Raw genomic sequence first — 27,742 nt, 5'->3', positions numbered from 1 at the left:
CCTCTGTCATCCTTGACAGGTTGTCTGATCACTGCTACACTTCCTTATTTCTCCCTGAATGTGTGTGTTCCTTTTGCACTAACAATTATTAACATTTCACAAGTGTCTGGTGTTGGGGTGTGTTCGTAGCAAGGCTGATATTGATCCTGAAGGGAGGTTAATTACGAGTCATTAGTAAATCAATAAACTCCTTCAATCCTGATTTGGTTTAAACTACTGCAGGAACAGATCAGTTTTTCCCTGTGACATATCAAGAAGATAATACTTAAACAATAAGATAATACTTAAACAGATAATACTTAAACAAACTACTTTTCAGAAATTTAAATATTTTAGTATTACTATGGAGTCTCTGCCAAAAATGTGTTTTGAAAGTATACATTGGAAACCTGTTGGGGTTTTTTTGCAAATTCAAAATTTTTATTTTTGGATAGTTACAAAGCACTTGCAAGATCTTGTTAATACTCAGAAAAATTAGAAACTCTGAGATGTAAAAATATGACTTGCATCTTAAAAAAAAAAAATAAAGGAAAAAGCAATGTTAAAAAAGCTACCACATCAAAACATTCCAGCTGTCAAATTTCATAGTTCCACAACGAATCTTATATCTTGGCTTATTGTCTGGAGTTTGGAGTTTTTTAATGAGACTTTGAGATCTAAGAAGATGAAGATATGTTTTTCTTTTTTTTAACAGAAAATTGGTTTTCAGGCCATTAGCATATTTACATAAGTAATATTGAAAGCGACCCTTAGTTAAAAATTCACAGTAAATTAATTTTTGCCTTACTATAAATGATGTTTTAGAGCCACTTTAATTATCTATAACAGAACACAACATTAGTCTGAGAGAAACTCTCACGGGAAAAATACGATATGTTTGTATCAATAAATTTGGCTGTGTCGATTTGACTTGAAAGGAACACTTAAGCCTAGAATTCGGTTCATGAAAAGTTTGAGCATTAAACTCCCATCAGGGGGATGGCAAGATACTAAGAAAAGTAGAATATTTTTTCTCTGTATAGCTAGATTCTGAGAGTTTATAAATGTGTCCAATATCTCCATGGTTAGATACATAAAGTTTTATTTTTAATTAGGTAGGCTTATGTTACAATACATTAGGAAACCAAATACAGCCGATGTACATTTTTGTTCTGCGAGCACAGAGATATTCACTTGAAAAAAATAATTTATAAAATGCATTTCCACTCCAAGTGGCACATCATAATGTCAAAGAAATGAATACAAATGCTGACGTTTCCAAGAATTAAGTAGGATTTTGGCTTTAGCTCTCCATCTCTTTCCCCACTAACCAAAATGAATATGTAATGCTGCAAAGAAAGTACTTTCATATTGTAATCTTTGATACCAGCGTGATTAAGAAAAGCATTAAGAAAGGTTGATTGGTACATGGGGCTGAAAAATCAGTACTGCCTGCGAGAATGATAAATAATGGAAGCTGCTATTAAAATAGGAGTAATTACTGATATATCTATATACTTATAGTGCTGTTTTTCATTTGGCTTTTTTTCCTCTCATTGCACATTGTGGAGGCTTCATAAAAATTCCAGATGGAATTAGTATGAGGAAAATTTTAGAAGAGTAACCGTTAAAACCAATCGTAGCTGGACCTAACTCGGAAATATTTTTTGTATTATTAAAAAAACCTAAAATGATATGAGGTCAGTATAATTCAGAATTTGCTTTAGTGAGGCAAAACTCATCATTTCAAAGTTTTTTCTTAGTTAGCATGAATTAAACCATGATAAGCTGATCATCTTCTCTCCATCCCAGTGTCTGAAGGGAACATTGCACAGGTTGGATGGTTTATGGATCTTTAAATCCACTGCAAGCCCATGTGCAGGAGAAGATAGTGGCTCACTCAGACAGGACACAGAGATGCAAAACTGAGTTCGAGGCCTTATTTTACTTTCTGGCCACATCTGGGAAGAGAAAGCCCATTCCTTGAGGGCTTTGCACACTAAAAGGTGAGATTAAAAGGAGGGGAAAAATCAATGCACTCCTGCGGGACAAGGAGCAGAAGAGCCAGATGGGGTCTGTGTGTCCTCCTCCCTGGGACTCTGAACAGGAGGGATAACTTGAGTAGGAAAAAAGGAAAAAAAATCCCCTGGAATGGCCATCTCATATTGTGCCTGCTGACCTAGATTCTTGCTCTGATGGAGTTATGATGATGAAAAAAAGCCATTACATATTCCTTGGGCGTGTACTGGAGAAGGACCATAAGCTAGAAGCAGTCATTAGGTTTAGACGTGGATGTGGGTTGCTTAAAGACTTGGAGAGCTGTTTAATCTTGAAGTGGGACATGTTATAGATTGTGTTTCCATGTGTACTAATACAGGGATTAAAGCTGCTAAAGCCTCACAACCTAAAATGCTACTCGAGTCTCTATTAAGGTCCGGGCAGATCAACTTGTTTGGTCTCTGCAGGGAGAGGGGGGAACAACCAGAGCTGCTTGAGCTCAAGGTGACATAAAAACAATAACACTGTGGATGCATATAAATTTGTTGGCCTAGCTGTAAATAATTGCCTCTCTTTACAGGAAGATTTCATCCCTGCACATGTACCAAAAGAGGACAAGAAATGATTTTCCCAGGTAATAAATATTTTTGGGAAGTGTTAAAAGTTTCTTAGTTTGTCTAAGGAGGAAATGAAGCTTTTGTGAACTTTATCACCTAATAATTTGGGCATTGACTTACTTAAAGTTTGCTTCCTGGACCCTGACAGTTACCTTGCCCTGAGTAGGAATAAACAAATAACTGGAGGAGGGTAGGAAGAACTGGGTCAGCATTTGGGGTGAGAATTTTCTAAGTCACATTTCAATTTAAGAAAGCCTTTATGGAAAAGATTAAATTGAGAAATTATTTCGAACATGCTTCTGATAAAGGGATTGATAAAAGTACAAATGAAATAATAATAAAAGTTAAACATATTTGCTGCATGGTTTAAAATATTCACTAAATCACATAAGCCAAGTTTTTGCTTAACAAACTGAGATAAGATGGTAGTGCCACTGCACTGTTATCTGCACTGCACTGATACTTCTGCTTGTTTCAGAAATATGAAATTTGGGTTCAACTCCTCCATCAGCCTGAGGGCATTTGAGTCCTATCCAGGAACTTGCTCAAAACTTGATGAAGTATCTCATTTAAAAAATTTGTATTTTTCTATGAAATGTTCCTTATCAGCCTTTTTCTCATTGTGGAACACAGTGAAGGGAATCTGTAAGGTTTTTTTTCTGGTTCAAGGAGTATACTATCTTCATTTTCCAAGAGAACTCAGCATATTTTAATATTAAACAAAAATCTTGACTTAAATAATTTCCCCGTGTATTAAGCTCGTTAAGAAGTATCAGGCTCTCCAAGCCATTAATTTAATATGAGTAGTGTCGCCTGCAGTGATGCTGCTGAATTTATTGCCCAAAGATAACATTTAGATAAAGAGACCATTCCTTTCCAAATGACTTCTGAAAAAAACCCACTGCCCTTATAGAACCTAATTTAATTAATCTTCTAGATGAAGGCAGCAGTCAGTAGGAAGAATCTGATGTTGTTTAGCCCCACTCTTATGAATATTAATATTCAGGAAAATGATTCTTCTCTTCATGAATACTATAAATGTGCATTAGGGTTGGAGCTCTGAAAAGTAACCAGGAGTTATTTTTTGTTCCTCTCTTCTTGTAAGCAAAGAGTCTCGCATTCCTTCATCTGATTTATACAAAATTTTGACAATGGAACTGTGGTGGAACTCTTGTGTAAGGGAGAAAATGATTAATGGATGTGGACCATGCCTGCCCTGAGCTGCACTTGGAGAACCCTGTGTGTCTGTATGTATGATCTGGGAATTAACATTTACAGCACCTGACATTTTAAATTGTATAATTATGCTAGGATACATAAATAGAAGTACAGGGTTTGGGTCCCTGTGTGAACAGAATCTAATTTCACTATAAAAATCATGTAAGAAGCCTTTCTTTAAAAGACCAGAATGAACCAACCTTTCTCTTTTCATGCACAATGAAAAAATGCATTAAAAAAAAAAAAATCCATTAAAACAGTGTTAACCTGGGTACAACAGCCAGGCAGACAAGTTCAGCCTCGAAGTTGGACCTATCCTCTACCCACACAAACAACTTGCCATTTCTGTGCAAGACTTCCACCTTGGGGTCCAGCAAGAGCAATAGGAAATGTATTTCCCAACAATGTGGTGTTTGCACTCTCTTAAGATGAAGCAACGTTTTGAAAACTGAATTAATTCTCTTCAAATCACATTAATAAATATGAGAAGGAGATGGGGCATTCATGTGACCCTTTTATAGAGCAACATCCCTCAAGCAAAAGGTTCATTAGGTTTTTGAGACTTAATTCAGCGTTTCCTGGAAATGTAGAGAGTTGTAGGATTCATTGACCAGCATTTTCCTCCTTTCACTTGTAAAGTACTTTGCAAAAAATTAAATTAAACCAAGCCTTTTGCTTGAAAGTGCTCTCAAAAGGCATAAAGATGTTTAAAGCTGGATCTGAAATGGTTCTAGGAAAGAAAGGAAAAGGAAATAGCTGAGAGAGTTTGCGCTCAAATCTAAATGTTCTCTGCCATTTTATCTTCTTTGTACAGTTCTCAAACAGCAGCTTGCACTTCATAATTACATACTTGCCTCCAAGAGGGAGCAACTTTGTTGTGCTCTGGCTGTACAAGAGCTCTACAGGTAACTCAGCCCACTGTGGGCTGGATCTCTATCTCCTTCCACGTGCCATTGCATTTCAGGGCATTTGGCTGGGAATATTTCAGGGAATATTTTCATTTTCTGTAATCATTCAGATAAATCAGGTTTTAGACAAGTTTAGACCGTGTTGTTGCAGTGTGGGTGAACAAAGGGAATTCACTTGATCTCTTTGCTAATTGCATCCCAGCAAATTGGTTCCAAAGACTTTACAATCACTCCCTTAGTAACACCAATAAGCATACAGGGAGGAAATGTCAGTGGGGTAGTATGACAGATATAGCACTAAACCACTTTTCCTAAACCTCTGGAGATAATTACTTCAAGCTCAATAAAGAGTCCTTGGTACATATCCTCTTCACTTTGGTACCAGTATTTTAGATGATTTTTTGCTTTGTTATGGATTTAATGTTTTCCCTCAGAAATGCTGTATAATACTGCGTCTCTATATAGAATAGTGGAATATTCTTTTATTAAAATGTATGTTCATCTGCTTCATTTAAACATAATTGATTTTTGGAGGAGGAAATGCCATTTTTTGCGGTACCCTGTTTACATATAAGAATTCTCTGAAGCTTGGCAAGTTAATAATTTGTGCCAGCAGACCTGTAACTGAGCTCTAAAACTTCTAGGAGGATGTTAAGTTCAACTATTATCTTTTAAATATTATGTACCAAAATATATTAAATAGTATATATTAAAATATCCACTTGGATATGTTGGAAGATAAAACTGTTATGCTGCGAGCGTAGCAGGTACCTGTGTTTCTGTGTTGTTGATTAACACAAAATATGTTAAGTCTGACCTAGAACAATACTGCAGCTTAATTCTGTGTTTGTAGAGATTACAGTTTTTATGTCAAGACACTGTTCATGTGATGGGGATATTTTCCAAAAGGTAGGAAATAACGAAAAATTATTTTATTAATCCGTTACAACTGTGGCGAGCGGTGCAACAGCTGCTGATCTGCCATTCAGCGAGAGATGAACAAAACTGGTCTATTCACCTGCACAGCATAAATTAAAAATAACCAGGAAGTGCGAAGTTAAATAATGAATGAACATTCAAAGGTGAGAAGGTGAAAGATGAGCAGCAACACGTTCTGGTGTTACGAGTTAAGTTAGAAATTCTAATCAGTCATTAAAATAAAAGGTAAAGATGGGAGGGTTTGCTCAGAGCAGAGGGTTAGTAAAACTTGAGCAGTGACTTTAAATACTAATAGAGGAACTGCAAGCCTACACTTCCCAGGTATGTTGCTTGCAGACTCACTTCAGAGTATAGCTATTTGCAGATAAAAGCTTTTCTAAAATAACAGTATGGAAATATAGACTGTGAATTCATCTTTTAGAACAGAAGTCATACACATTTAGGCAGACAGAGATGGAATAAAGCACACACACTTGAAGCCAGACACAAAAGCAGGGATTCTGCTATTCACCTGGAATTTTCCAGAGCAAGGGGCTTCCACACAGACCCTGAGCTGGCTGGGGCAATTAGGCTAAAAACTTCCCACTCCAAACCAGAACCCAGGGCGCTGGTAAAACACACACTGAGGAAAAAAAGGATTATTTTCAAAAAGCATCAGTGTGCCCTTTTATCTCAGATGTGAACCTTAAAGAGCACTTGTGTTGCTGTTCACATGGGAGTTTTATATCTTGAACTGTAGCTGAGTTCTCCTACTCTGCAATGGGCTGTGCAGAGCCCAGACGGGTCAGCTGGGGCACTTCCCAGAGTCCCTGTTGAAGCCATTTCCTCTGCCACACAGCAAAGGCTGCCAGGGCAAATCTTGGCTGCCATTGTACCAAAAGACACCACAACTCCCCAAACTATTTTTACCCTACTTTTCCTAACACAAAAAAAAAAAAAAAAAAAAAAGAAGGACTGTAATACCCCATCTCGCGTGGCAAGGGAAGGTTGCTTGAGGCACTCTGGGCTGCGTGGAGGAGGTATGACAAAATTCTCAGGAGGTTCAACAAACTTTTACTTGCGGACTTTAAAACGTTGAGGTAGAATAAGGTACTTGGCAAATTTTAAAACAATGTCCCGACAAAGTAAGGCACTTCACAAACAGGCCATACAGTCGGCCAGCGCCATTCTGTGTCAGGCTAGGGGTCAGCCCGCCATTTTGAGACGGGCCATGGCGCCACTCTGCCATTTTGTGTGAGGCCATGAAATCGGTCCTCCATTTTGTGACAGGCCGCGGGGTCGCTCACCGCCATTTTGTGGCAGGCCATAGGATCACTCCGCCATTTTGGGGCAGGCCCTGGGCTCAGTCCACCATTTTGTGTCAGGCCGGACTCACTCCACCGTTTTATGGCAGGCCATGGGGTCAGTTGTCACAACCTGTGAGGAACAAAGTGACAAGTACTCCGGGTTCTTGGAGGAAGTGGGTCTCCCTTTATTTAACATGGCTCTCCTTACATATGAGAAGGATAGAATTCACCAGAACAAGGGACATTAACATTCCACTAAAGGACAGTAAAGGAGGGGACAATCTATATTAGGAAAAGTATAGGAGGGATTATAGAATATGTAAGGTAAAGAGGGGTGGAACACAACCGAATAAGGTAACTCTGCACTATGACAGCAACTGACGAATCAGAAATAGGGAATAAAACATGAGGGGAATCATGAGGTGAAATAACTGCAAGTAAAGAAGAACAACATAGGAAACATATATTATCGTTAAAACGTTAAAAATTCTGAGGTAACGGTAAGAGTCCAGTGAATTCACATCACACGAAGCTTTCTTCCATCCTGCTTTCATCTAAATTGTCTTCTACTTTCTTTCTCCAGCATTCAAACTTCTACTTCTCCTCGTCCCCAGCTCCCAGAGTCAGTCACGGCCATTTTGTGTCAAGCCATGTGCCAGTCTGCCATTTTGGAGCACGTGTGTTTTTCAAGAGTTCCATGTCTGCTTGTGTTTTCTCATGAGGTGAGTCAGTTATAGCTTCCCATGTGGATTATATAACAACAAAAGCAGCAATTTATCTACTTGTAAAAGTGAAAGACTTGTATTTCATGGACTTATTTTATTTATCTATGATTATGGTTTTATTTATTTATTTTCAATATTTTTATTTTTATTAATTTATTTATATTTATTTTTAAAATTATACTTAATTAATATAATTATAATTAATTAATATAAATATATACATTAATATTTAAATTTTTGTTTATTATATATTTTATCATTAGTAGGTGATTATTCATATTAGCATATAAAATACCATTCTTAAAAGGACCAGTATTTTGTGCCTTGACAACATTTTCGTCAGGCTAGAAAACTTTCCTATTACATTCACTTTGAAAAGAGAACTGCACAAAGACTGGATTTATTACTCAACAGATGCTCATCACATTGCTTAATGCTCTATTTCATGGTCCATATTCATCATCCTTTTTTGATTCTTAAATTTATACCCAATTCCTTTTGAACATCTGGTGTTCTTCCTCTTCTATGTTTGAGACAGAATAATTTGTTTGGACAAAGCATTTCTTCTTGTAATGCTCTAATCCTCATGGATGTTTGGAACATAGGCAGGAGAAGAGGACTTCTGCGATTAAATGTAAAGATGTTTGCAAGATTGTTTCATTTTCTGATAAATATAAATTTATTCCTCTAACAACTTCATCTGTTGGCAGCCTTTGACATAAATCTGCTGTTGCTGGGAACTGGGAAGAATGTCCTTGCAAAGGAAATTGTTCTGCGAACCATTGATCTGTGCACAGACTTCAAGGTAAATTAAAAAATAAACAAACTTAGATTTCTTTTTAAGAATAGGTATTAAACTTGGGAATATATTTTATTAGAAATTCAGAAATTGTTCAGTGTATTTTTACGTTTGTGCCAAAGCATATTGATTTGCTTTTTGGTAAGCACATGTTTCAGTGGGAACTGTGGACGTAATGTCACCTGAATAGCTAATGCACCAGCACTGTTGCATTCTTGACATCTTAGTAGAAGGCTTGAAACTCTTTTTTCTTATTTCAAGTCATGGATATTTCCTGAGAAAAGCAAAAACACGAATATGAAAATTTCAGTAGTTCACCATGGTGCCATACACCATGTCTGAAATCTCATTCTGGTCCTGTCAGCCGCTGCACGCTCCACTCATTTCCACGGAGCTGCTAATACATTCTAGCCAGTGACACGTGTGACATTTGAACAAAGGCTGAGAAACAGTTTTAATACATCAGAAAAATACTGTGACCCTTTGTTTAGTTGTTGCTTCTGCCTGTCAGCAGAACAACTTGGGCATCGGGGTTGTACCGGGGGATCTCTCTCTGTGCCCCTCTGCCCCTCATTCACATCACCAGCAGTTGTCTGGGAGCTTCATTTTGTGTAATACCATGAAGCATCACGAGGATCTTCTCTTAAAAACTGGCAAAGCATTTGATCTGCTGTGTTTAGCCTGCAGAACACGGAACCCGTGGCGCTGCAAGTCACACGTTGGCAGAGATCATGATGAAGGCCTTTCAGCTTGAAAGGAGGACTGAAAAGGTGCCAGCCTTTTTAGACCAGCCCTGATCTTGGGAAAACACCAACTGCAACTTTTATTAATATCAAACTTATCACATGGAAAGCCTGACTTTTTTTTCAAAAATAGATACTGTTGAATTATGTTAATTTTTAATTTTTTACTGTCATATTTGATGAAGCACCAGTGAAGTCTTCTTTACAATTTTTCATCTTGCCAGTGCCTTGTCAGCCTGAAATACATAGAGATTTACATATATTTTCCCAAGAGGTTGGCGTTTCTCAGACAAGTGTTGAAATAGTAGTTGACATCTTTAATAAGAAAATGGAGCCAGGGAACAGAATGAGTAAATTAAAACAGCCATTAATTTGATTCTAGATTTGATCTTAAGAAAAAAAAAAAAAGGGAAAAAATGTATATCTATGAATTAGTTTTGAAAGAAATGTCATAATTATAGAATTAATCCTTGTCTGGAATCAGATATATTAGAAATTACTTATGATCAGCCAGCACAAGTTCGGAGTTCCACAACTAAAAGTTGCCATAAATAATTGGAAATTGGGAAGCAAATAAAATAGCTGAATGGTAGACGCACTGGTTTATGAAACAATTTCAGGGTACAGTTGTTTTTTCCTCTGCAGAGACTGGCGAATCTTTTTTACATATAAAATAAGATTAGACTTTAAAGTATTTTTATTTTTTTTTCTGAGTTGATATTTTTATTTGCTTCTTAAGTGGGTTAAATTTAGTAATTGCTTATTGATTGTTCATATGCAGTGGCTCATATGCAATGCTCACATTCTTTGATTGTTGATATGCTCATGTTTTCTGCCTTGTTAGATCACTATGGATTTATTCAAAATCCTTTCCAATCTTGAGCTACCTGAAAAAATTTGGGTCATCTGTAAATTTTGTCAGGTCACTGCACTACTTCTATTTCAGAATAATTGAAAGAAATAGTAGGAACAGTATCTATTTGTGTGTCTTGACATAAAATTAACATTTAAAGTATCCATGTAGGCTTCATCACTTTGACATAGGACATCTTTTCCAAAAAAATCATGGTTTAAAATGAGAAAATGGTCATCTGTAATGATTCATCAGCTTACACTGAGAAATGGGAAAAGGTATTGACAATTTGTAAATATTTATGCATGCTTTTTGTGCCCCCAGTGCCTCTGGGTTGATCTGTGCCTAAAACAGGGATAATGATGCAGCTTTTCCTCACGATTGTAATAAAAAAAGCAAAGTATTTGGAGAAGGTGAATATGACAGACATTGTGCTTCTTCTCAATGTTGTTATGGGAAATCTAATCCTTGGGAATTCAGAGAAAGGTTTGGATGTGCCAGGACTGGTTTTGAAAGTTTGCAAAACAGGGAGAAATGCTGAGGTGTGAGTAACATGTGGGACAAGTGATGCCTAAATGATTATTTCAATGACAGTTGATGACTGTCATCCCATAATTTCTTGTACTTGGTGCTTCAGATAGAGTCTTTGTACAGTATTGCACAAGTTTCTAGCAAAAACCAGCCAGGGTTTTAGAACCACAGCTAGTGAATATTGTGGCTCATTGCACTTATTTTTTAAATGATGTAAATTAAGTAAGTGTATGACAGTGTTTCTGAATGACAAATGGAACCATAACCTGGCACCTTTCCAGAAGACCACTGAGGGGCAGCATGTATATCACTGAGCAACTTTAGTTAATTACAGGTTTTAGTTCTATTCAAGATTACTCTGCATTTTTAAACTTCTCATGTCCTTGCTCTGGTCTGATCCTTTCATTCTTAAATTATCCCCGAGCAGTACATTTTACTAATAACAATACAAACAATGGTATCATGACAGCACTGCTTTATGGGGTTTGCCACATGGAGTTTTCTTTTTTTGCCCTCTAATAAAAGCCTATGTGCTACTTCTGCTTGACCTGCTACACCTGTGTGACCACAGCAGCTGCAAAATATGATCTAGTTATGACTGAGAATCTGCCTGACCCTGCTGGGGTAGCTGACTTTTTCCGACTCTGCCCTCTCCAAGTTACTGTTCTTGGTGCAAAAGTCAAGAAAAAGAAGAAATCTGGAGGTCCCTGATGCTACCAGCACAGGTATAATTTTGAATTGAAATTGTAAGCCTTTTCACTGGTATGGCCTCTGTTCTGTCCCTTTGGGTACAGGTATCTTGGTTTTGTATAGCTGTTCTATATTCCACTGGATGTAAATGATTAAAACTTGTATAATTATGAGAATGCTAACTTTTTTCAGAACATCAGACTCTGCTTTTGCTTCCTTTTCTCCATTCTCTTTGGTGAAATCTGTAGGCAGACTGGGATATGGTATTCATTGTGGAATATTCATCGTGGAATATTGAGAAATGTCACATAATTTAAACCAAAGCATTTCCTTGAGCTAAAGGTACCTAAGCTAACCAAAATATGTAAGTGAGGAATCTGCTAGGATGCTTTGTATCAGATCCAGCTTGGCCCTGCTCCGAAACAATAACCATAAAGGTGAAAAGCAAGACCCATTAACCATCAGGAAATGAAATCTCACAGATTGCGGCTAAAATTTTTTAATGTTTACAAAAACATTGAAATTTATAAAATGCTCTGTCAGATGGCACAGCACAAAGATCCATTAGAAGCCATAATAAATTTTCTCTTCAATGAATTTCAAATTTTGGAGTCCTGTGTTAACACATCATTTATCCCTCCGTATAACATTGCAACCCAGAATGTCTTCCTGGTGAGACAGTTGTGAACTTTGTCCTTTTTTTGTCTGTCTAGTAAGCTCATGATACTAGAGTCTCATGGAATAGCTGTAAACTAATTCCTAATACAATTTGCCTAAATTATTCATTTGCTGTGTGATTGCAATGATTTCAGGGCAAAGGTGATAATGCTTAGCTGTATTTCTAGCAGTTCTTAAAAATAATTGGATTAGAAATCATGCACAGAGATGCTACTTATTATTCTTAACAGTTCAGGACTTATTTAAGTGTTTTAATCAAGCAGTAAATGATGTATATCTCAGACTACTTTCTTTCCTGGTTTTTGAGTCACAGTTTGTAAGCACTTGAGCACAAGCCTTTTCATCAGGCAAAACAAATTCTTGTAGCATTTTGCCTTTCTGGTTCCTTGCAGTAGGAAATAAACCCCAGCCAGTCATGTTAGAGGCAAAGCCACACTATACTGCCTAAATAAATACCCAGAATTAGCACGTCAGCGAACTAATGCCATCAGAATTAATCTAATACACCCGCAGAATGTCTTGCCCAAATCACTCTTAATTGCTTGCCATTGGTATTTGTCTGCATTGCTAATGGAAATCCAGTTTTTAGCGAGGCAAACAGTCTGCTGTGTGTTTTCATTAGACTTCCCGTGCCTGTATTGTGCTGCACCTGCCTGCTCCCAAAATGCTGCTTATGGCTGTCATATACTTTTATGAGGATGGGAGCAATGTTCTGGCAAGCTAACTTGACTCAAATTGTGTTGGGATATAAAACATGAAGGCCCACTTGTGATTGCAAAGGTAGTAAGTCTAATTTGATTAGGGCTCCGGTGACACGGCACATTATGGACCTCATTTGTCATTTCTCCTAAGTGCTCGTGAAAGGATCGTTTCTGAGAGGAGGAGGAACTGGAACCCAGGAACACATTCAGCACCTTTCGTGCTCAGGGGAAGAGCAGGGAAATGGCAGCAGAGCCTGATCAATATTGGCTTCAAAATAAAAAGAAATGGGAAAGGCAACAACCAGGAATTCCTGCCTTTTGGAACGAGGGAAAAGTTTTCAGTGGGAGAATGATTTTCTCTTTTAGGATTGGTGTTACTGACTCTCAGCCATTAAAAACCCCACAGTTTCAAGGCTTAAAACTCTGTTGTTAAACAACTGGGCCTTATTTTCTAAAAATGTTCTGAAAAACCCCTCCATGAGTTGCTAAGCAACTGGGTTTGGAGGAAAAGGCCAGATCCTCAGTTTATGTGAAGAAGATTTCTAGGTATATGTGTGAATATAATATTCCCTCCATTCTTCAAAGCTGTGGATCAGGCTAGGGGCTGTCAGGCAGATTTGGTTGTGTACAGAGAATGCAGCTGATTAAATGGTTTTACAGAGATGGCAAACATTAAACGTTTTGACAACATCAGTCCGATAACAAAAATATCTCCCATGGAAAATTGCGAAGGTTTAAAATTTTTCTATCTCTGTTTTCCAGAATCCTGCTGGAATATGTGTTTGAAATTGCTTGGTCTCTGCTTTTTAGTTTTTATGTGTCTTAGTATATAAATATTGCTGAAAGGAATCATTAGAAGGCTATGAATACTGGGAGGAAGGAGCAGAGCTGGACTTTGCAAAAGGGAATTGGACACCAAAACTATCTTTGAACTCCAAACTATCTTGAGGTTCACTACTGAAACAGTTGGAATATCTGCCACCAAACTTGTGTGAAAATATGAATTTTTCCAGGAAATCTGGGCTCTGATTCAGTTTCCAAATGGGATTTTCATAATAATTTAAAGTTATTTTAACTGTTACAAAAATATATCATGTATAAATACATTTTTCTTCATCATGGTAAAAATGGACACTGGTATTTAGATTTCTGTGTTTTGGCATAACCTAGTGATTTAAATATATACAGTGAGGTCATTGTATTCCTTTTTGTCTGAATATTTTCCAAGCATTTTTACCTAGAAAATGCTCTTGCACAAATAACTGGGCTGATAGATAAGTGTTTGGAAATGCCAAAAAGGGCTCCCTGGGCCTGGCAGCTCTAAACTGGGTGAAGAACTAATTCAAGGGAGGGAATGAGAAAAGGTCTCCAGTCATTTTCAGTGTAATAAATATTGCTTGGTGAATTCCTCCTACAGGCAATATATGTAAATATAATGCACAGTGCTGCTGAATTAGAGTTGCTTTGAGAAACAACTTGTAGGATACATGAATGGAAAAATAAAACTGTGGTATGTAGTGCTTGGGTAATAACATGGCATTTGGGCTATCTCCAGCAGCTTCGTGTTCCCTCACTAGGAGCTCTCCTCTGTCTGTTCAGTCCTTCTGTCCTGCTTCCAGTAGATCTCTTGCAAGGATCATGCTTAAAAGTTAAGGGAACAAGTAGACTTTGGTGAAGAAAAAGCAGAAGACAGTATTATCAGTATGAGGTAAGTGTTCAGTTCATCTTTCAGTAGCTGCTGATAGAAAAACAACCTTAATCCTTCAAAAGCTAATAGAGGTATATATTTTTTTTTAATAATTAGGTTATACTGGATATTTTCAGGAGACTATTACACTTTTTGAAGCCTTGTGACATGCATTTTAATTATCACCTACCATCTAGCGTGTTGAATGTTTTTAGGCTTGTTCAGTGCATTAAAGCAGCAACTGTGTTAATAAATTCTTGTCACTGATTGATATTAAATGACACGTAGCAAACAGTCCATCTGTCTCTGTTCTATCGTTCCACGCCTTCTTTCATGTTCCCATTACAAATTCTGTAATAAATAGTCTGATCATTTTGAGTGACATTTGGGATCTTTATTGGACAAGACATTTCAAGTACATCTGTCTTCTGGCTGGTTTATAGCTGACAGTTCTAACAACAGCTATTACCTTCCAAAAGGCTGCATTCAAAGGATTCTAAGTGATCTCCATATTCCCCTTCCTGATTTTCTTTCTGGTTTCAGGGTGCATATTGCTGACATTTCTACCCCGCGTACTTTTTAAATTCAGACACTTCTTTTCCTCTGTGGTGATGATGATTTTATCACTGTTATGCTGAGTCAGGCTGTATCTGTCTCTCACTGTGAATCTTCCTGCTGGTCTCTTTTGTCCGATCACGTTGCTGTCCTCTGTTAACCTTATCACTCGGCCCCTTTATGTCTTGGTGGGTGTAGGCTTTCTAAGTACTCCAGCTTTACAACTTCTATAATGTACAAAGTCCCTGGAAGCCCAGAGCAGAACAATTGAAACCACCAACTCAGCAAAAGAGTCTTTGACGTGTCTAATTCCCAAGTTATTACTGGGAGCCACATGGTGCTCTAGTTGCTCTTATCTCAAGTCGCTGTGAAATTTCTGTGGAATTATTGTCAAATCTGATGGCTAAACTACCAAGAGGTTGTTTTTTTCTTATCCTTTTAGATCTTATTACATAAGACATTCAAGGCAGAAACTTTTCTTCCTTTGGTTACTATCCCATTCTTCTTCACTATTTTTGATAAATCTTGTTTGGGTGGCCACAGCACTTGCCTTTGTCTTATCTTCTCATTCCCTGGTGCTGGGAGGTGGCAACTTTCAAGGAGTCGTACTGCTGAGATAAGTCTGACACATAAAACTATTTAACTTGACAGTAATCCTCTCTTATGTGCAAACCAAACCTTAATACTCTTGTGAGGATCCGCTGGATTAATTTGCTCTATCTGCATGAGCAGAGGCACCGGCCTGTGCACAGCAAAGCCGGAGAAACGCCTCCAGCTCCGATGCCTCTCACCAGAGCTCTGTGCCCTGTCACTCCTCCCTGGGCTTTTGCTACATATAAACCATGTAGAAACTCTTCAGTGAAGAGATAACGGGTTCAGGTGAGGAGGTATCTCTTGAAATCCTGTGAATTCCACATTAAATGCAACAGCACGTGAAGATCTTTCTACAGCATCCAGACCTCCTTTCTTGCTTACTTTATTTTAAAAGTTTCTTTGAGCTTGCTTTAAAGATGAACAGTAATCATTAAAAAACATAGACCAAGTTTGGCTAAAATTAATTTTATTTTGGATATGTGGAAGTAAAAATAAGAGTCCTTACCTGTTTCCCTACTGTACCTCAGCACGTTTGGTCCAAAAGTGCAGAATAGTAATTGTTAGTGACTCAACTGTAGCGTGATATATTATGTTCTGAGGTTGTACTTCTCTACTTTAAATATGAATATTTCATCATTACTACACTTTATTTTCAACTCTTCTGGAGAATGCAACATCATACATTTTTAATTGTTCAGCCAGACGCTTTCCACATACACACAAGTTTTAATGGCATGTCTTCTTGTTTCAGAGGCGTCCTGGGCTGGAGGATTGGGTTGTTTGATGGACCAGTCAGCAACTTGAGAACTTTTCACCTGAGCCCCCCATCCTGGTTCCACTGGAAGCTGTTGCTGCTGGCAGGCTGGAAGGAGCCAGGACTCCAGGTCTGTCCCTGGGAGGTCACAGGTGAAACCCTTTGGCAGCACTGAAACGTTCACAGCTCAGACTTTGGGTTGAACCAGTCTCGTACAAGCAAACATTTTATTTTCTGGTCTTTCTCCCCTCACACGTGGTCATTGTCATACACACGCTTTGGTGGGTATGAAGTGACTTGCAGGGGCACCATGGGATGTTGTTGTTGCTGCTGTTATTCTAAAATTTTAACTGTCTTTAGTCAAAACAACGGATTTGCTTAAAAATGCAGCCATGGGCCATTGAGTTCTCTCAGAGTGGCTCACTCTTTATGGGAATAAGCACGTCAGCAGCACAATTGTCAGACTCCTACTTTGAATAGCTTAAGTGTCTGCAGGCACCTCTGTGGAATTGGGAAAGCATTAAAAAAATCAGGCTGAAATGTCTGGGTCCCATCTCAAACTGATAACAGAAAGTGCTGAAAGTTTTCAGCTTCAATCACGATGTGACCCTTCCCTCAAAAGACAGGGGAAGTCATGTGTTTAGAAGTTAAAATATATGCTTTTGTAAATAATATATAAAATAGGGCTGAATTATGTTGCATTTTAAACCCAAGGAGCTCTAGTTCAGGGTCACATAGTTTACTTAGTTTTAACCATAAATCTCCAGATCAATAACAGAGGTTGAACCTGATAAGAAATATTTAACCTTTGACAAATGCCTTTATTTATTTTTTATAGAACTTGAAAACACAAAATCCCAGCTCTCTGTGTATGCAGTCACATATGCCTGCAGTTATTAACCATGGAAGAAACAGAAATTATGTTTATATTAGGCAAAACATAAAAGATGGAATGAACATATTTGCCAAAACATTATGTTATGCAAAATTCTCAGTTTATTTGTGTGTTCTTAAAACTTGCAGCTATGGTTAAAAGAAAAATAAAATTAAATACTATTTTTTTTTAAACAAAAAAGTATATACATACATTTTAAAGCATATGCAAAAAAAAAATTATTTATTGCTGTCCCTCCTAAATAAAGAACTTTAGGCCCAAAATGACTGGGTATGACCCTGGAAGGAGTGTTTAGAAGTGCACGAGGAGCTCTTTCAGGCATCATATCCTGAAATTTCAGCCCAGTAAAGGCAAATTCAGACAAGAGAAGGGTGGGCTGGAAAAAGCAAAGTAAAGTTTACAGAATAAGCATGTTTATCCCTTCCCAAAGCTTCCAGGAGAAGAGAAAGGAGAGCAACATTACACCATTGCAATAAAATTTTGTTTGGAATGAAAGTATGGAGAATTGCAAGAAAGTCCCCTGTAGACTAACCCAGAAAGGGTGTTGCCTTTCCATGCATGACTCCCACCTTTTCTATTTTTGAGAATCTGAATGTTAAGAATTCATTTTGGCATCTTTAGTGAGAGTATTTTCAGGCCAATAAAGCCTTACTGACTTCAACTTGAGAAAAACAGTCCTTATGATGAGAGGAGAAGCTACGTAGGATATCAGTGTCCCAAACATAAAAAGAAATAAAGATTCTGGCTCTCATCTATCATATCCAAGCAGGCAGGACTCATTTTGGACACAGATGCATATTTAATAGCTTTGGAAGTGTTATTAACACAGGTGCAAAGCAGGCAGGAGCGTGTAATTGCTTGTTACTGCAAAGCCCTGGCCCCACAATGTAAAATACATAGTTACCTGTATCTACCACTGATAAATCACATTTATGTGGGCAGCAGCAGCATCCAAAATAACCCCCCACACGTCCCATTAATTTTTAAAGTGTGAGGGCAATTAACTTATTCACTGGGAAAGCTAAAAACCATTTTCTGTGAGCAACTCGCGGCTTGTGCAACTTGTGCATTTTGGCTTTGGAAGAGGCAAAGAAATACGGTGGCATCTCCATCCCTGGGGAATGGGACTTATAGAAAGGTCTGCTTCTGTCTGCTCTGCTTATGTATGTATATATATGTCTAATGCTTAGCTTGAATCCTTTAACTTTTCCTAGTAACTTGGAGCAGCAAAGGTCATAAATGCATTCCTTAATCTGTCTTACTTTCATCCCTCAGCAGTTCAGGATCGTCAGGTTCTCTCACTCTTCTACCAAACATCACGGTGTGAACCACTGAGAGAGATCTGATGAACTGAAAAAGAAACAAAATAGAGAAAATTTTGATTCTTAGAACTGATTGGATGTCAAAAGAAACTCAATTTAGGCAATTCTTTGGAAAAAAAACCAAACCAAACCCCACTTCTAAATCAGTAAGGAATTAAGCTAAACTGTCTTTTGCTATGATCACACGAGTACCTGAAGGGAAAAAGCCAGAGCACATCAAATGCAATTTGCAACACATCCTGGGTACAGCTTGTTCTGCCATCCAGTGCAATCAATAACAACCTTTCACTGATGTTAATGGTTTGGGATTGAGGCCTCTGAGTGAACAGCTGTATCCTGGGAATGCAGTTGTGCACTCTTGCACCAAGATTGGCAGATATTTTGAGCCCAGACAGCAAGAGCTACCACACAACTGATTGGCGAAAGGGTAGAACAATAGAAATCAATCTGTGAAAAACTGTAACGTATTTTTAGGTTGGCTTTAAGTTGATCACGGAAGATCAGTTTAAAAATATGTATTCCTCAAGTCTAAAAACTGTGCTTGTGTTAAATATATTTTGCCAGGAGTAATGTATGACTCTGTGTAGGTGGATTAGAGTCAATACTTATGGAAATTCAGTGACATAAACCCATCTATTTGCCTAACAAAATTCTTGCAAAAATTGATGTTTGATCAAAGAAGCCCATTTTTTCTAACTAATGTTTAAGCTTTTGACCTAAGCATTTTGCTCAAACTCATAACTTTTTCAAAAAAATAATAATAAGAACAAAGTGAATACTTATGATTTCTCAAGAGGGCTATGGACATGCTTGTGAAATATTCTTTTTTTCCACTGTTTACTGGTTTTGAGTTCTTCTGTCACGTCCTGAGTGACAAATCTCGAGCACTCACAAAACTGACGTATCAGTTACAACTAAGCAAAGATTTTTTTGGAAATAGTGTTTCACATGGAGTTTTGTGACTGCCTCGAAAGATAAGAACGGCAAAATCTATTTTTAGCCTAAGGTGAAGTATGAGAAAGAAAACCACAACATCTGATGCTTTGATTTTTCCCCTCTAAGAAAACATTCAGGTCACTGAGTAACTGAACAACCAAGCACTGAGCTGGTGTCCAGTTTAGAGTCCAGTGGTTTGGATTGCCAAGGCTTCAGCACTACAAGGACTTGTGAATAAAGAAATATTCCTAGAGCTCCTATTAAATATGTCTTTTCACTGCTAAGCACCTGCTTTATGTAAACCTCATGAAAAATGTTAGTCATGGCTTGTCTGCAAGTCTGTTCGTTTCCATTCATTCGAGGTTTGCAGGAAGCAATCGCTGAGGAAAGAACTATCAATAATATTTATGAAAAATGGAGCCTAATGCTTGTCAGATGCCATTTCATAACACTTGCAGGTAGAAAATCACAGTGCACACTGTGCAGGCTCCTTGAAGAAGGTGCTTATTCTGATCCCAAATACTTGGTGTGATTGTGTAGCTCCCCAGATAAATCAAATCCAGCTCAGTGCATCTGTTGCTGGTTGCTCAGCACATTCTCTCCCTTGCTCTGAGTGCAGATTTGAGAGTTCTGTAGGAGAACAATTTGCTTTCTCACAATACAGCAACAATAACAACATCAAAACTTTATGGGAATTTTATATTCAAATGTCTAATTGCATTTTCCTCGGTTGTCTATTTAAATTGGGAACTTACTTTGACACTACCTCTACATTCAGTTACTCCTTACAAAGGGACAGGAGCAGGATGATATAACTTTTTAAATATTTGGAGGTTTTTTCTCTTTAAATGGTAGTCAGTAACTTTTGAAACAAAGGGTGTATTTATGTTTTCTTTCTTTTCACAGCAGTAAAAGTAGTAAGCACTAAAATAAAATTTATTTAGTGAGTAGTGAAAGTAAAGCAGCCTCACCCCCCTAATTGAATTATGGATTATAATGAACAATATTATATATTTTTAAAGATGCTTCCATTGCTATTTACTCATTTCAGGATAACTCAGGACTTCCTTTGCAGAAGCTCTGTCGTAAATATTGATAGTAAAATCTGTGTTAAAAATTGTATCAGTCAAAATCCTTAGATCATTTCCAAAAATTTTCCAGTGTTCGTGTCAGATTCTGTTTTGCAAAAAAAGTCACAGAACAAAACTTTAGTCCCAGTCTCCCAAAGACTGAAACCCATACAGAACTCTGAAGAGTAGTTTTATTTACTGTGTTTTCTTGTGTGTGTGAAGAATATTTGTACTGATCACTTTTGGGCAGTTATCATTTGTAAATGCTCATGGAATGTTTTAGATAGTTCTATGATTTCTGCTTTTGACCTGTTGTAGCAGTAGTTGTTTGCTTTAAGTGGCTGCTAATTTATGTGATGACATGCAAAAACTGGGAAACTGGTGACTTTCTTATACCTCTTATGAAAGACCGATTGTTTGCCCAAATGTTACCCCTTGGAAAAAATAATATTAATATTAGGTATAAAACACAGCTAAAACCAGTTTTTAACTAATTTAAAGCTTCTGTTGTAGAGCTACCAGCATGGTTCTCTCTTGTACTGTAATTGTAAAACACTGATATAATAAAAATCTAAAAATTGACAATATAAAACTCTAAACCATTGATATTTAGGTACATGTGTATTTAACTCACATATGTCTGTGCCCACAGTTTGCATTTAATGAAATCTCCGAATCACATGATATAAATGACAAAATAAATGTTAAATACAACCTGTAAAAATTATCTTGTTCATAAATTTGCCTGGTCTTGTGGAAATCTATAATAGTATAATGTATGCAGCACGATGCTGTAATCTGCTCCCAGTGATATCTCTTCAAAACATTGAGGAATGAATATTTTCATCACTGATGATAAATTTTTTCCATTGATTAGGGGAGATTTGATGTTACCATAAGTATCAAAATAACATCTTGATGGACTCTTATATACTTCTATATCTCAGAAATAGCAAATATTGACAAGATTGAGGATTAAAACATGAATAAACTCTTTTTCTTTTCATGTAGCTAAAGAGGAGCTGTAATACCTTTAGAATTCTTTGCTGCTCAATGCCTGCTCACAAATCCATGATGTGGTTGATACAGTTCTCGGTCAGAACTTTACACAGGAGAATTCTGTTTTTTATTCCTTATGTTTATATTAATCCTGGACAGTTTTGAAAGTGTTCATTTGCTTTCTACCATTCTAGTGTCTGAAGCCTTCCTAGAATGTTGTTATGCCTGTTTTGAGACATTATTTAGCAGAAAAATGCAAATGGACTTGCATGGAAGAGTTTGGCAGAGAACTTGCAATTGAATAGTAATATTGAAGATTTAAATGAAAAAGCCTTTTTTTTTTTTTGTTTTTAGCAAAGCTTTCTTGGTTTCTAGAATTTCTTACCAAAATACTTCTGGAGCCAGGATTTTGTCTGTCTCATAGAAGCAGGGAGGAGTTCCCAGGCATGGTCTGACTGTGCTGGAAGCTGGATTCCCCTCAGTGCAGGATGTACAGTTGTTTCAGAAAGAACCTGGTCTAAAGGTAAGACTGAAGTGATGTTTTCTATTAGCTCATGAACAACTTGAGAGACAAAAATGGTCCTTTTAAACCATACAAAGCATAGTATATATTAATATTTAGTGTGCAAAGGGAATCAGAGATAGAGTTCTAGTCACTTTCTGGTAAATCAATAAATGGGACTGTTTGCATGTTAGGTGGGCTTTGGCTTTTCTTAGTCACCATGCGTCATTTGGTGTGGTAATTGCAATACTTTAAAGCATAAACCCCACATGTCAAAAAAACCCTAGCCCTTTGACATGTTCCAGTGCTTTAAATCAAGTATCCATATAACCTGGATCTTGACATAACCCAAGTTTGGGGTCTTTGAGGGTTAATCCTCTGTATTTTGAGAAGAACAGCACACAGATGTGATCTGGAAACCTGTATGGTGATGGAGGTGCAAACCACAAAATATGCAGTTAGCTGGCCTCTTTGTAAAAAGAGTTTTAAGCTCTAACCTCTACAGAAAACTCATTTCCAGGGTTGATGTGTGTTAACACCCCTATAGTAGTTCAGCCTGTCACATCCGCAATTGAGTCTGTTCCAGTGTTTGTGATATATAAATTCAGCAAAAGTTCATGAACACCAGTCAGAACATTTAATAGACCGTTTAGAGTGAATCTTTATTAAGGAAGTTGAGGGCACTTGATTTCTATACAAATATCTTTCTTTACAGGCTACCACAGACCAACTCATTTGAAATATCAAAGTCCCTAAAAGATGACAGACATATGAGGAGTGTAAGCAGATTGATTTCTGAAGGTCTAACAACAAGGTTTGTTGGGGTTTTTTTGGTTGGTTTTGGCTTTTTAATCATATTTTAGTATTAGTAGGTTTGCAGAATACATGAGATGATGCTGCTGCTTTTTTTTTTCCCCTGAAAAGTGGAGAATGATGTGGTTGATTTTGTTTTGTTGATGCCATCTATTTACTTACTGACAGTCCCAGAGGCAACTGGACAAATTTTTTTGTGCCAGAGGATTCACATGTAAATTTACGTGATATTAAAAGGGTTTTTTTTAATTTTATTTTAAAAAAATATAATAAAACTTTACAATATGAGGATGAAAGCTCTCAGGTACCATTTGAGATACTAACATTGTCATTATATAACCCTGTTAGACTCTGCAAGATGGCAAAAACTGAAAATGGACCTGAGGGCGAGAACAAAAGAAAATGCAATATGGTGCATCCAAAAGCAACCATCAGGAGAGAATTATTGCAAACCTGGGCCCTTAATGGGAGCAAACTGCACAGAAGGCAGAAATGACTGAAATGACCTAGAGATGCCAGTGCCTGTAAAAATACGGTGAGTGCTAACGATGCAGGACAGAGGGGGAAATGCAAACACGCCACGTTATGGATCAACAAATGGACAGGCCCTGTTTATGGGGCACCACTGAGACCAGCTCAAAGTGCCTCGTTGGCAGATACCAGTGGGAAAGAGAAAGGTAATAGCATAGAGTGTTCAGAAGAGGGGAAAAAAAAACCAAAACACCACAACAGTAAAAAGATTAAAAATTTTAGAACAATTATTTTTGATTTGGTAGTAGTATTAAAATTCTTCCTGCTTGTAGAATGCACTGAATTACATGTCTTGGTAAATATTTTTATCCAAAAATTATGTGTTTAACTCAAGACGAATCTTTACATTCTCACATAAAGTATGTGTGTGTTACGTTATTTTTCATTTTAATTTAACATTTTTCCAATTGCTACATTACTGATGTGCTGTTAATCACAGTGCCTCAGGATGTGGCAATATTTGCCTATATATAAAATTAAATACCTAAATGGCACCTCAACAGGGCAACTCTGGTTCCCTCCAGCCACAGAGTATTCTGAGGCAAAAAAGAGCCTTATAATAGGTGTAATTGTAGGTTAAAAACCCACAAACAAACAAACAAACAAACTCGTCTTTCTTCAGAGCGTGTTTTTTAAAGTTTTCCATGTCACAAAGGTGCTGCAGTTTGGGACTGCATGCTCAGACATGAGAGGCACACACAAAAGCACTTCAGGCCCCTTGGGCACAGGTAAAATATTGAAGAAAAATGCAAAGGAGTTACATTTTCCTTTAAGGTTTAGTCTCTTCGTATAGTCTCACTGCAATCTTATTATTTACTTACCAAGATTCTCTATTCAGTTTTCATAGGGTTTCAAAAATCCACCCCTGCTGACTGGGCTGAAATTACGAAGAAAACTGCAGACAAAGAGATGGATTTTTCGTCAGTGATTGCTCACAATCTGGATATTGCAGCAATTTCAGAGTCACCTGGAGAAGTCTGAACCCATTCTGTCCACCTTTGGCAAGGAAAGATTGTGTCACAGACCTTGAACTAGAAGCTCTTCCAAAGGTACCAGTGTCAGTCATACAAATATTGGGGCAAATACTGGGATGCAGCTGAATGTCATTGAGAGGCAAGGTATTGTATGTTAGACCTACATAATGGATGCAAATTGTTTTTTTAGGATCCAAATGGGAAAGCATAAAAGGCTACAAAAGCCTTAATTTATGATTTGTTCATTTAGAGCTTCAGACCATTAAGTACCCATTAAATCACTATTTTATATGCTGCTAAGTGCATCTCTATCACCAGAATAAAAAGATTGTTTAAATCCACCCTGTATCAAATAAAACACTCTTAATTGAGAGCATTTGCGATAACAAATTGGCTGGAATCGAAAAGTAAATTAATGCTGAGCTTTGATGACAGGACATCTTTGTGATTTTGCTTTTAGTGCCTTGTAGGTGCACGAACAGTTACATTACACATATGTTTGTTTGTATTTAGATTTCAATCACAAACATCCTACCCCAAATAAAACTTTCATTGCACTGGCAGGATTCCTAGACTCATGTCTGTCATACTAACTTTTACCGTGGAGCTCAGATTATATCTTTTTAACCATCTGAACCTTTTAGCCTCCATTGTTTAGGCTGTGTCCTAAAATGGGGAGCAGACACCAGCAGATGAGAAAAAAATTGCACATTTTCCTCCCTTTGGATATTTCAATGTTTGCTTTTGTTTCCAGAGAAGGCAAAGTTGTAAGAACATTGTTCTGCCTTCAAAGAACATTGTTTTGGAAACATTGACATTTTTTGGGAGGTCATTTTTGATTGCACTAAAACACTGCATTCCTGCAACTGAATTGGTTCCTTTTCTTTTGGTCATGAGCTGATCAGCCTCTCTATTGCCATTATTGCCTGACCTCCAGTTTTCTCTGTGGGGCTGAGAACTGCTCCTCCCAGGATGAAATAATTGGAATATGTGTAGCTAGATAATGACATACACAACTCTGCAGCAAATTGAAGGTCTTGCTCACTTATGCTAAGGATGTCTGAATTCCCAGAAGGAAGTATTCTAAAAAAAATGCAGTTGACAATCATTGATTTTAGAGCAAAATGTGTTGTCCTGTTTAATACAATAAATTGCTTCAATTTGGTTAAAACAAACCCAATGCTCAATTTTCTGAAGAATATTTTGGCATTAAGGAAATATTTCCAGACATAGTTCTTAGGTAAAATGATGTGCTAATAGCTCAGAAATTGAATTCTCTGTCAATATATATGCATCTGGAAAGGTCACCCTCTGTCTCCCAGGAACTGCTGGATGGCTCCTGTAATGACTGTTTTCTCAATAATGGGGAGATTCTCAGTGTGGGAAGGAGGAGCAGAAGAGCAGAAGGGCTGAAGAGAAGATACCTGTGGCAATGTGCAGCCTGGAAAGACAAGTAAAGGGCGATCCTGCAGCTCCTGGCTCAGACATGCTCACCAGTTAAGCAATTATATTACCTTGGGCTTCTCTGAGTAGTGTTTTCTGCCAGCCCATCTGGCCTCCTCCTTAACTTCTCCTGCAAGTTTTCTATTTGCAGCTCTTCCACCTTCCCCAGAGTTGCTTCCCCATCACGTGTTCCTGCTTTCTGGCTCTGCCTTTCCCCCAGCTTCTTCCCTATTAGTGATCCAACCACAGCAATCACTGAGAGCTGCTAGACAAGATCATGCATTTTAGTGTCTGTTTTACGGGATTATTCGGGATGTTGTTAAAATCTGCCTTTAAAATATGTTTAGTTTTAATCTGGTTTTAGTGGCCCTCCTGCTTATCCATATGTGAGTAATTCCTCTAACAGTTTTCAAATTCAGTACCTTTTCAACCTAATTCAGAGTGGGAGGCAAATGTATGTACCTACTGGGAATTTAAAGAAGAATTATTGTTCATAGTGTGAAAGGGTAGTTTCAAGAAAACATTTGCTCATTCCATTTAGTTCCCATATTGTTCTTTTTCTGAGGATTCCATTAATCTGTATTTGTCATTTATACAGACAAGGAACAAAGAAAGTGAAGGCATTTTATCTGTTGCTGGAAAGTCACCTAGCACTATATTTCAGTTTACCTCAATTGTTTTATTGAAGTTGGAGATTTAGCTCAGACCTGGTTAATGAAACTACAAACATTGGAAAGCAGAGGGAGGGATATTGTTGTTGAAATGACAAATTGTGTTTTAATTCAATGTTAAGTTTATATTTTTTTTTCAATATCAAGTTAAAAAAAGGGATTTATTGATGAGTATTCTGTATTTTTTTTCTTTTAACAGCAGAGATGTGACCATCCCAGTCTGGTGATACCTGCAGTAAATGCCCTTTAAGAGGACTTGTGCATGTGGTTTTCAACAGCATCCCTCTGGCACTTTGTGGTGGTGTTCTCTTTTCTACCAGATCCTAATACTCAGTGACTGAAAAACAGATTTATGCATCCTTTTCAGGTATCATAGAAAAGACTTGACTCTAGTTGGGGTTTTTTTTGTGTGTGTGGCTTTTGGTTTATTTTTTTCCCCTTTAGCTGACCTTTTGTTTCTGCCCATGGAAAATCAATCTTATATAATGCATTGGGAAACTCTCTCTCTTAAGACTCCCTGCCTTTCACTTTGGGTTATCCTCTCAGCCAAATCCTGCAAGATTATAATTGATTTTAAAAGTCAGCAGCAAAAGTATGTGATCCTTAGGTGACAAACAGTCAGAGAGGAGCCCTCAGGATCAGTGTTAAATGTCAATGAAATGAGATTCATGCTAGGATAGGCAGGTTACAAAAATTTAAATCCTGCTGTAATAGTGACAGTAATAAATGGAAACTCAGCAAAATGAGGCTATTAGTCAACAATGTGTAATGTCATAAACTTGAACAAATGATTACAGAGCAGCTCAGGCCTGAATTAAAACCAAACAAGCTGAAACAAGCAATATCATTGAGATGGATAAATAAATTTATTGGAGTGGATATAATGACACCTACATTCGAATAAAAGCCAAAGTTTTCGCTGATCTGTTTAAGCAAATCTGGACATCATCACTCAAAATGAGCAACAGCACCTGCATGCACTGCTACTAAAATCAGAATTTTGAATGCTGAGCCCTGTTGTTGGTGGTTTTTTTTTCTTTTGTGGTGCTTAAAGAATCTCGACAGAAAACCATAGAGAGCTTCACAGTGTCCTCGTGAAAATATGCAACTCTTTAGCATGAAGAACACCTAAAACAATAGTGGCACACAGAGTGGCAAGGCAACCTTAGCAAAGAGCAAGGCTGAATTCAATTGACCTGGCGTTAAAGAGCACAATGCAGCCTGGAGGCACTTGGCCATAGGAAGGGTGTACAGGACAAAACAACCAGAAAACTGCTTCCAAGGAGGTGACCTTTCAGGGCACGTAATCTGCATCCTGAGCCATAAGAAAC

The 27,742-nt window shown here is 37.5% G+C and overlaps 1 long non-coding RNA gene across 1 annotated transcript in view; it reads left to right on the top strand.

Annotated features, from left to right (window-relative positions):
* LOC126642638 (uncharacterized) overlaps positions 1 to 27,742 on the top strand; it is a 63,322-nt gene that overhangs the window by 570 nt on the left and 35,010 nt on the right. The window contains exons 3-14 of the long non-coding RNA XR_007629492.1: positions 2,558 to 2,611; positions 3,700 to 3,841; positions 7,529 to 7,667; positions 8,381 to 8,475; positions 14,221 to 14,373; positions 16,253 to 16,385; positions 21,832 to 22,000; positions 22,695 to 22,793; positions 23,141 to 23,327; positions 24,162 to 24,372; positions 25,620 to 25,793; positions 26,614 to 26,778. This is a non-coding gene — a long non-coding RNA (uncharacterized LOC126642638). The remainder of the gene's footprint in view (positions 1 to 2,557; positions 2,612 to 3,699; positions 3,842 to 7,528; positions 7,668 to 8,380; positions 8,476 to 14,220; positions 14,374 to 16,252; positions 16,386 to 21,831; positions 22,001 to 22,694; positions 22,794 to 23,140; positions 23,328 to 24,161; positions 24,373 to 25,619; positions 25,794 to 26,613; positions 26,779 to 27,742) is intronic.

The sequence above is a fragment of the Myiozetetes cayanensis genome, unplaced genomic scaffold, assembly GCF_022539395.1.
Source record: "Myiozetetes cayanensis isolate MyiCay16 unplaced genomic scaffold, myiCay2020 scf24, whole genome shotgun sequence".
Classification (NCBI taxonomy): Eukaryota; Metazoa; Chordata; class Aves; order Passeriformes; family Tyrannidae; genus Myiozetetes; species Myiozetetes cayanensis.
Note: the sequence above shows the minus strand (reverse complement) of the source record. Positions and strands in the feature narration are given on the sequence as shown.